The sequence below is a fragment of the Rhododendron vialii genome, chromosome 6a (genome assembly GCF_030253575.1).
Source record: "Rhododendron vialii isolate Sample 1 chromosome 6a, ASM3025357v1".
NCBI classification, from domain to species: domain Eukaryota; kingdom Viridiplantae; phylum Streptophyta; class Magnoliopsida; order Ericales; family Ericaceae; genus Rhododendron; species Rhododendron vialii.
The window spans coordinates 24260084-24269899 of NC_080562.1; the positions used below are offsets into that span (position 1 = coordinate 24260084).

Sequence of the window (9816 nt, forward strand, 5' to 3'; positions counted from 1 at the left end):
CAAAATGGCACATGAACTTTCGCTCTAATGTTACAGAAATATCTAAACTTCACTTTATATCAATTAAACACCTAGGCTTCCAAAATTCCCAAATTAAAACACCTACCATTAGCCTTCATCCATTTCCTTCACAAATCTGCTGATGTGGGCACATTTCAGGCGTTAAATGGGCCCACTAGACATGTTAGGAAGTAAACTCATTGCACCCCCTTCTTCTCTCTCTTTTTTTTTGGTAAACCCCCCCCTCTCTCTCTCTCTCTCTCTCTCTCTCTCTCTCTCTCTCTCTCTCCACGCCTCCTTCCCTTTTTCACCCACCCGTCTCTGATCCTCCCTCCACCGCCCAACTCCCCTCCACTCCTACTCCTCCTTCGAGGCTGCTGCAGCAGCGGTTAACTCCATTGCCTCTCACTATCTCTTTTTCTTTGTGCATCACCACCAAATCCCAGTCACTGTACAACAACGCGCGCCATGTGCGTCGCGTAGCCTCCGGCTTACTACCTGACCGGAGGATCCATCGAGCCTCCGGCGTACTACCTGACCGAAGAATCCATCGAGCCTCCGGCGTACTACCTGACCAGAGGATCCATCGGGAACTTCTTTGATTGCACTGTGTACCCGTCAATTTACGCCGCTGCCTTTGCCAACCGATTTAGCCCCGCCAATCATGATACGGCTCAGTGTTTCTTCAATTTCAATTTGTCCAATTCCTCTAGTTCTAGTAATAACCAGAGAAAGATTTTGACTAGGATAGTTGTGATACTTTTTGTGGTTTTTCTGTTCCTGGGTTTCGGTGGATTTTGTGTTTTATGGAACAAATTGGAGAAAAAGAAGAGGAAAATTATTTGTGGAAGAGACAAGTTTGGTTGTTGAAATGGAATTGATTAACCAGAGTGAGGGAGGTGTGTAGAAAAATGAGTTCTGGTGAAAGAGGGCGAGGGTGTGGAGAGAGAAAAAAGGGGATTTTGATCGTGTATTTTGCAATGACTGAGTGTTGTGTGCCAATGGGGCAATTAACGGGAGAAAAATGCCACGTCACCATGTTTGTTGACAAATTGGACGGAAAATAAAGGTAGGTGTCTTAATTTGGAAATTTTGGAAGTCTAGGTGTTTAATTGATATAAAGTGAAGTTGAGATATTTCTGTGACATTGAAGCGAAAGTTTAGGTGCCATTTTGAAATTTTTTCTTACTTTTATTTAATGTGGTTCATGTGCACGCATATACTGTTTTAAAAAATTAGTCTAGGATCCATTATAGCATGTTTGTAACATCTTTAGTCCACTTCTAAAGTTCATAACCCCTCTAGTCCGCTAATTAGGTTTGGTAAGGTCTTTAGTCCACTTCTTTTAAAAAAGAAACTAAACCAAGACAAAAATGCCCTCCTATATAAGTTGTTGCATCTCCCCGACCCTAATCTTTCACTCCAGATCTCTCTCTCTCTCTCTCTCTCTCTCTCTCTCTCCACTAGCAACAACTGTCCAGCGAAAATGAGAGGGTGCATTTCGATCCACATCGGATAGGCCGGGATCCAGGTTGGAAACGCCAGTTGGGATCTCTACTGCCTTGAACACGGCATTCAAGTAAAAAAAACTTAACTCCGTCGAACTTTCCGTCGTCTTTGACGCCATATCGTTTCGATTTAATCGATTTGTGTTTTTTTTTGTTTTTGGTTGTTTTTTCGCAGCCCGATGGGCAAATGCCGAGCGACAAGATGGTGGCCGGCGGTGACGATGCGTTCAACACCTTCTTCAGCAAGACCGGCGCCGAGAAGCACGTACCCCGCACCGTCTTCGTCGATCTGGAGCCCACCGTCATCGACGAGGTCAGGACCGGGCACTTACTGCTAGCTGTTCCACCCCGAACAACTCATTAGCGGCATCCCACCCGACCTGCTCCTGAAATCTGGCACCCACCGCCGGACCAACCCTGACTGCCAACCCCCAACAACTAGCTCAGAATGGCGCCGTAGCAGATCGTGTGGATCGCAGGCCGGAGCAATTGCGAGTCCTTCGTCGAAGAGTGCAGTGGAGAGAGCGACGATGTTTATATGTCTAATATTATATGTATTCGTTTTTTGTTTTTTGTTTTTTTCCGATAGGTATACACATAATATTACATGTGATTGTGTTGGCATAAAACACATTCCAGATATTCATAGATAACTTTATATGTCTCAGATATATATTCGTTTTTGATAACGTACAGAGAACAGATTGGAATATATAAGATTATATGTGCACTTTTTTTAATGTATTACCGAACATAAGGCAAGAAAGCAGATTGTGGCATAAATTTATATGTGCACTTTTTCAACATGCAAGGAACATATTTGGCATGGCACAAAGTTCAGATATACACCTATAATATTATATGTGCTTGTGTTGGCAAAAAATAAGTTCTAGATATCTCAATAGATAATAGGGGTGTGCACGGGTCAGCCCGGGTTGGGTTTGGCCTAGACCCGCCACCCGACCCTAGCAGATCGGGCTGGAAAACTCGTACCCATTGGCCGCCGATTACAGGGATAAACTCGACCGATCCAACATCATCAGAAGTCGGTCGGGTGTCGGTTTCGACCGGAAAAAAAAAAATCTGAGAAAGCAAAGGAAACAAATAAAGAGGATGATGACTTCCGGCGTCGATCTCTTCCATCTCACTGATTGTGGAAGCTCGGTGAGATATGAGAGAGAGGGAGTCTGAATTTGAGAGAGTCATGTTTTTTGGCTGTCGATTATTGTCGTCATAGGATAGCAATTGCAGAGGAGAAGAAAAAAAATTGCAAACAAGAAAGAGTGATGAGAGATATGGAGTCGTCTGCCCTTGTACTTCGTTTCAAAATCGAAAATGCAGAGAGAGAGAAAGAGAGAGAGAGAGAGAGAAGGAGCATAGATCCACTTTTTACGCTACAAAAATCAGAAAGAGGCATGTGATAAAAGAGAGAATCGATAAGGTGCATCATCCTTTGGGATTATGCCATGTGTATGGTGTACCTACGCCTTTTAATCGGACGATGTGGGTTCGACGGGTAGAGATTCTCTACATCCGAAGGCCGAACCGATAATTTTACATCTAGCAAACCGATGGCCAACCAAATTCTTGATCAAAACCGTCTGTTTGACTTCGGGTCGGGTCGGGTCAACGGGTCAACAGTTTTTTTTGCACAGATCTAATAGATAACCTTATACATCTCATATATATCTTCGTTTTTTATAACGTATAGAGGATAGATTGGAACATATAAGACTATATGTACACTTTTGTTGATGTAGTACCAAACATAAGATAAGAACGCAGATTGGGACAGATAATGTTATATGTTAATGTGTGGCGAGTACAAAACGAGAGAGCTCAAAACAGGTTAAAAAAAGAAAAGAGAAATTTTTGTTACATATAACGTTATATGTTAAGAGGTGGTGGGTTTAAAAAGGGGAGGGCTCAAAACAGGAATAAAAAAAATAGAAATTTTTGTCAAAATATAACGTTATATGTTGACGTGGTGGTGACGGTGGCAGAGGTGGTGGTGGTGGTTACGTGGTTTCAACAAGATCGAAAAAAATGGAAAATTATATTTTTTGTGTTAATCAAACAGGGTCCTTGTTTCTTTTACATAGGTTAGTTTTGTCATTGGAATTATTGGTGGACTAGAGGGATTATGAAATTTAGAAGTGGACTAGTTAGGTTACAAACATGTGGGGTCAAGTGTGAGAATCTAGCGTGTTTTGAAAGTGAAGGAGTAAAGGTGTAATTTGCTGAAAAGTAGATCTGAAATGGACAGCCGCGTGTCTTTTGAATTCTGCGCGTGCCATTATGAAGTGGTTTGCTTCATTTTGAACGTATAGCTGGAGACTTTTTAAATGCGAATCAAACTTCTTTTTCACTCTCTCCCTCTTGCCCTCTCACATATGGTTCTCTCCCTCTACGCCTCTCTCTTGGATCTTGCTACAATACCTTAAATCTGTGAGAGCCCAACTCGGTATCACCTCCCTGCCCATCTTTTGGCCCGAATCATGATCCCAACACACACTGTACCTACCACCAATACCCTGGGCATGAGACAAACTGTTGGTTACATCTCCGCCATGACATCAAGACTGCATAGATAACCGCATCATAAAATCACCAAAACCCAATGTCCAAGCCAATCAACTCCCTACTCATAATACCGAGCAGCCACCTAGAAATATTAACCACATAAGCCTGTCCCACAACTCCACATATGACCCCAGCCGATATATCATCTCAGTCACCCAACCTAAGCCTACCTTGACCTTCCCTGAAGAAGAGGGATGTTTCATGATGAAGGAAGAAGATAACAAGTCCGATCAATCGGAGGTGATTGATCCCGATATGCTTGATGAAAGTGAGGGTGAAAAAGAGAAGGTAGAGGAAGAGAATTAGAAGCTGAAAAAGTGGAAGGAATATCCGTGGGAGAAACATAACCTAGAGGAGCCTAACATTCCATTTGTGGAGGATGACGAATGGCTCATCATATAGTTTGAGAATAGGAAGAAAGAAAAGCAAAAGGATTGTCATGTTGAGATGGCATAAAAGGTTTAGTCAGGCTTAGATTATTGTACCTATCAACCAGCCCAAACCCGAAAACCAACCTATTGTTTACAAAATGATCGGTCTTATAGAATAAGAGGAAAATTTGAGGTTCCCATGGGTAGATCCGTACAAAATTGGAGAGAGTGACTCCGATGAAATAGAGGGGAATACGATGTTCCATTGGATGGGGTTTCTTTGCCAACTCTCTTCGATCAGCAAAAGATAACCAATGTCTCTTGCGTTTGTGCGATCGACAATGGAGAATGGTGGACTGAAATGTATGAGGTTCTGCTAGAAGTATGGGAACCTAGTATTGACGAGGTCGAGCCTGCAGACCCATGGAGTATTAAGGATGAAGAGGTGGATCATCTCACTTGAAGTGGGAGATTGTACAAACCTGCTAATCTTAGTGGGGAAATTTCAGTCGCGGCCAAAATAATGGTAGAAGAGGGGAATGCATCCGAGAGAGAGCCTAAGATAGGGTTCTGAAGTAGTTGAAGAAAATTCAAGCCGAGATCTCCATATGGGGATTGCTCACATCCTCTTATAAACACCATCAGTCTCTGTGCAAAGCCTTGGGGAAGACCATAGTCCCCAATGATACAACTCCTGAGGTCTTGGTGAGTTTCATAGCCTCATCCAAAGCCCCTGGACCAACCTTGGTTTTCACCGACAAAGATCTGCCTCCTGAAGGACCTATTCACAACAAGCCTCTGTACATCTCGTTAAAGTGTCTCACCAAGTGGATCGCCTTGGTATTGGTGGATAATGGATCTGCTTTAAATGTATGCCCTCGTAGAACAATCTACAAGCTAGGGGATGACCCGTCTGAAATACGGTCGTCGAATCAAGGGGTGGGTATTACAATCCTAAGAGAAATGTGACTAGACGCATCACGTTGCCCATAGAGGTGGAGAAAGTCAAAAGGGAAGTGGAGTTTTATATGCCCTCGTAGAACAATCTACAAGCTAGGGGATGACGCGTCTGAAATACGGTCGTCGAATCAAGGGGTGGGTATTACAATCCTAAGAGAAATGTAACTAGACGCATCACGTTGCCCATACAGGTGGAGAAAGTCAGAAGGGAAGTGGAGTTTTATGTCATGGACAGACTGGTCACCTTCAACTTGTTACTAGGAAGGCCTTAGCTGCACGACACTAGGCAGTTCCATCTATACCCTCCATCAAAAGGTCAAGTTTGTAGCAGATAGGAAGATCCTAACAGACTTGGGTGACTCCTCCTTCTGACCTCACTCTGATACCCATATGCTAGAAGTTGGCTCCGAAACCAAATAAGCAAGGCATACCTACATGATTGAGTTTCCACCCAATCAGTATGCCTTCGGTCTTGGCTACACCCCCACAGTTGTCGAGGGTAGAAAGGGCCAAGACAAGAAGAGATGGGAAGTCCTTCAAAGAGAAGAAGTCAGTGCCAAAAACCCTCAATGGATGTTTGTTAGGGAAGGGGAGGATTTTCCATTTTGTGGATTCACGGAGACATGGAAAGATGAAACTACTAAGCAAAGGTATCCTGGGTTGCTGATTTTCTTTGATCAAGAATGGGATGAAAATGACAGTGAATAAGGGATATCTCGTTACCCCTACCCGAGGATTGCATTGACGTGCTGGCTGAAGTTGATCTGAGAGTTCTGTTTGGAGAAGAAGAGGGTCAAAAAGAGCATGAACCGTGAAAGATGACAAGCAGCAGAAAGCTTAGCATCTGTTCTCGGCCTTTTGGCTAATGTCAAGTGTGGTATCGAAGAAAAAAAAAAAAAAAACAAGTGTAGCATCTGTTCTTGGCCTTTTGGCTAATGTCAAGTGTAGTATCGCTGATCAGAAAAAAGATCAAGTGTCGCATCAGTTCTTGGCCTTCTGGCTAATGTCAAATGTAGTATCGCCGATAAAAATCAAGAAGATCAAGTATAGCAAATGTACTCGGCCTTTTGGCTAAGATCAAGTGTAGTATTGCCGATCAAAAAAAAGATCAAGTGTCGTGTCTGTTCTCGGCCTTTTGGCTAATACGTCAAGTGTAGTATAAAAAAAGATCAAGTGCCGTATTTGTTCTCGGCCTTTTGGCTAAGATCGAGTGTAGCATCGCTGATTTTGAAAACAGATCAAGGGTAGTATTTGTTCTCGGCCTTTTGGCTGAGATCAAGTATAATATCCCCGATCAAAACAAGTTCATGTGTAGCATCTGTTCTCGGTCTTTCGGCTATTGTCAAGTGTGGTATCGCTAATAAATAAACAAAATGTAGCATCTGTTCTCAGCCTTTTGGCTAAAATCAAGTGTAGCATCGCCGATAAAAAAAAGTGTAGCATCTGCTTCCTGTCTTTTGGCTACGATCAATTGTAGTATCATCGATCAAAAAAAAAGATCAAGTGTAGCATCAGTTCTCAGTCTTATGGCTAAGATCAAGTGTGGTATCGCCGATCAAAAAAAATGATTAAGGGTAGCATCTGTTCTCAGCCTTTTTGGCTATGATTGAGTGTAGTATCGCCGATCATTAAAAAAATTCATATGTCGTATATGTTTTCGGCCTTTTAGCTAAGATTAAGTGTAGTATCACAGATAGAAAAAAAAATTGAAGTATCAGAAAAAAAAGAAAAGAAAAAAAGATGCAACTAGTGACAAAACGAAGAGGAAATAAGCTACACCACTTTCACATAAATTATGTACATGAGATAAAACAGGTGTGGAGCTTACACGATCGGAAGAGGTTTGCCCTTGAAGCCATTGAAAGGAGCTGTTAATACTCAAGTGTGTGAAGTGTGAACCAATAGCAATGCCTGAAAAGTCATCAATAATCAAGATAAGAAGGACAAAGTTAAGTCAGTTTCAGCTAGCAAAAGATTGAGACGGTGAGGATGGAGCATGGGAGCTATTGGCAAGTAGCAACTGATGAGGACCTTCAAATATGGTGAATTCCTGGTCAATCTAACATAGCCACCCCTCTTTTTTTGCTTTTTCTATTGCAGACAGATGTCCTGTGGAAAAATACACCCGTGATTAGAAGCTGGAACAAAGTACAACTGTGAAAATGGAAAATGAATTCAAAGACAAAATAACTAATTCACCCTGTTATCCCAGTTATCTGATTCAATAGAAATTCTAAAAAGCTGAGTTATAGTATCATACACAAATCCCTTTAAAAATCAGACGATAAAGTGACTTCCTGCATGTCTCCCATAATCAATTGCCACATTCAAATTCCATATCACCAACAGTGTAAAACCATTCTGTACGTACAACATACACACAAACCCCAAAGAGCAGTATGAAATAAGAATACTAAAGTTATCAGTTTCTAAATCATACTCCACATAAACCATGAAGCATCACCAAGGAGACAAACATGATATCCACAACACCATAAATCTTCAAAGTGGTAATGGATAATTTGAGCATATCAAAACATAATAATAGAATGAACTTCAATAGAGGAAAAGCTAGGACAATTATACCTGTTTACATCAGTTAGATGCCATCTAGAGGGAACTCAGATGCTACATGAATGCGCTGCTCCATCAACTTTCTCAAGGAGTTGATTGCTCCAAAATTCTTCTCCTATACCAATGAGGCAATGAGTCTGCTTTCACTACTCTCAAGTAATCGTCAATATAAAGCACCCTAACCACAAATAACAAAAGCACATAAATTGACATTTGATAGTGTAGAGAGCATTCAACGTATATCCTGCTATATGAGTGAATCATCCAAATAACTTCATTTCCAATAAGATACACTCGTAAGAAAATGTGCACACAAATAGATAGATGTATCCAAAGTTAGGGCTTTTGCCTTGGTGATTGAGATCCCCAAATAAACGTAACCACATCGTTTAATCTTCAAGTCGAAAGACAATCTCGATCGAACATGCAAGACAAATTGATCGAACACAGCAGTAAGATGAATCGATCGATGTTGGGATCTGAGGGCACCGCTCTTAGGAGAGAGAGAGAGAGTAGATCAGGAGGCGAATAGATGAGATTGGAGATTGGTGAGTTGGTGTCACCGTTAAAGTTATGTTAATGACAAGTAATAAGCTAGTTCGACAAAAAACACATCAAAAACCGAACAAGCTTTTCAAATAAAAAAAACCTTTTGATATCTATTATTTTTAATTGTGCATACCGATGCTCTGGACTATCAATGAAGGAAGCATGGTAATATGCACAAAAATTGAATTGGGTCTCTAGGCTTGCCCTCTCTGATGCCATTTGGCTTTGATTTGAGGGCATAGTTTCGCAGCAACAGATATAGGGGGGCCACTATTTCAGTAGTATTTTGAGAGCAGCCACTTTGTGCATATTGCCAAAGGTTAGGTCTGTCTCCGATCTTCCTCCGCCCATACCCCTAATGATTGGGGACTACATGGGTTCTGTGGTTGTTGTTGCTGTGATATCTATTATTTTTAGTTGAAAAGCATGTTGGGTTTTTGATGTGTTTTTTGTCGAACTAGCTTATCACTTGTCATTACTATTGACTTTTTTCTTATTTATTTATTATTTATAATTAGTAAGAAAATTTAAACTTATGAATGGCTCCACCTTTCCAAAATTCTAAAATCGCCACTGCTCACGCATGTGCATTATGGATTAAGGAAAATTATTCAATACTCCTGAGTTTTAGTACATACCTTGTTTGGCTTGAATGACGTGTGGTGACAGGATGTGGATTGCGACTAACTATAATGAGGAGGACGACAGACCCACTCACGATCTACCATTTGGTAAGTAGCTTCTTTCTATTGGTTCGAATCCAATACATGAGATAGACGTGGCATGTCTTACATGGTGCTCCCGGCCAATAGTTTATCGCTACCCACACTAAGTGGGTCAAACCTTGTCCCCCAACCATTCAACAAGAGAGGATGAGTATGTGTCACCCATAAAATTTCACGTCATGTGATTGGTTGGGAGCACCACGTGGACATGCCCCATGGTAGTCCGAGACTATTGAATAATTACTCATGGATTAAAGGGTGCACCACGGCACTTCCAACTTGCTACTCGTGCTCATGTTCTTTAGGTTTAGATCTACACTAGTGCGATTCACGAACATGGCACCGCCATAATTGGAAACTATCTTTCAACTGACAGTTTGGCACTCCTTAATTGGTTCTTTTTCTTCAGTGTTTTGAGCCAAGTCCCTTTCGCTTTTACATGGGCCCCATGTTCCTCTCTCTTTCTTTTCACACAACTATACACTGTAAATGTTTTCCCACATAATAGTCACTTGTAACCTCCATTTTATTCTATCCCTAAAAGAT

General features: G+C 41.5%; 1 long non-coding RNA gene and 1 other non-coding gene across 2 annotated transcripts; both read left to right on the forward strand.

Annotated features, from left to right (window-relative positions):
- Positions 1–381: 381 nt before the first annotated feature.
- On the forward strand, positions 382–2875 carry LOC131329112 (uncharacterized). The gene is made up of 2 exons (XR_009200633.1): positions 382–1579; positions 1684–2875. It is a non-coding gene; the product is annotated as an uncharacterized LOC131329112 (long non-coding RNA).
- Positions 2876–8694: 5819 nt separating this feature from the next.
- LOC131331630 (small nucleolar RNA snoR100) lies at positions 8695–8803 on the forward strand. The gene has a single exon (XR_009201439.1). It is a non-coding gene; the product is annotated as a small nucleolar RNA snoR100 (small nucleolar RNA).
- The last annotated feature ends 1013 nt before the right edge of the window (positions 8804–9816 follow it).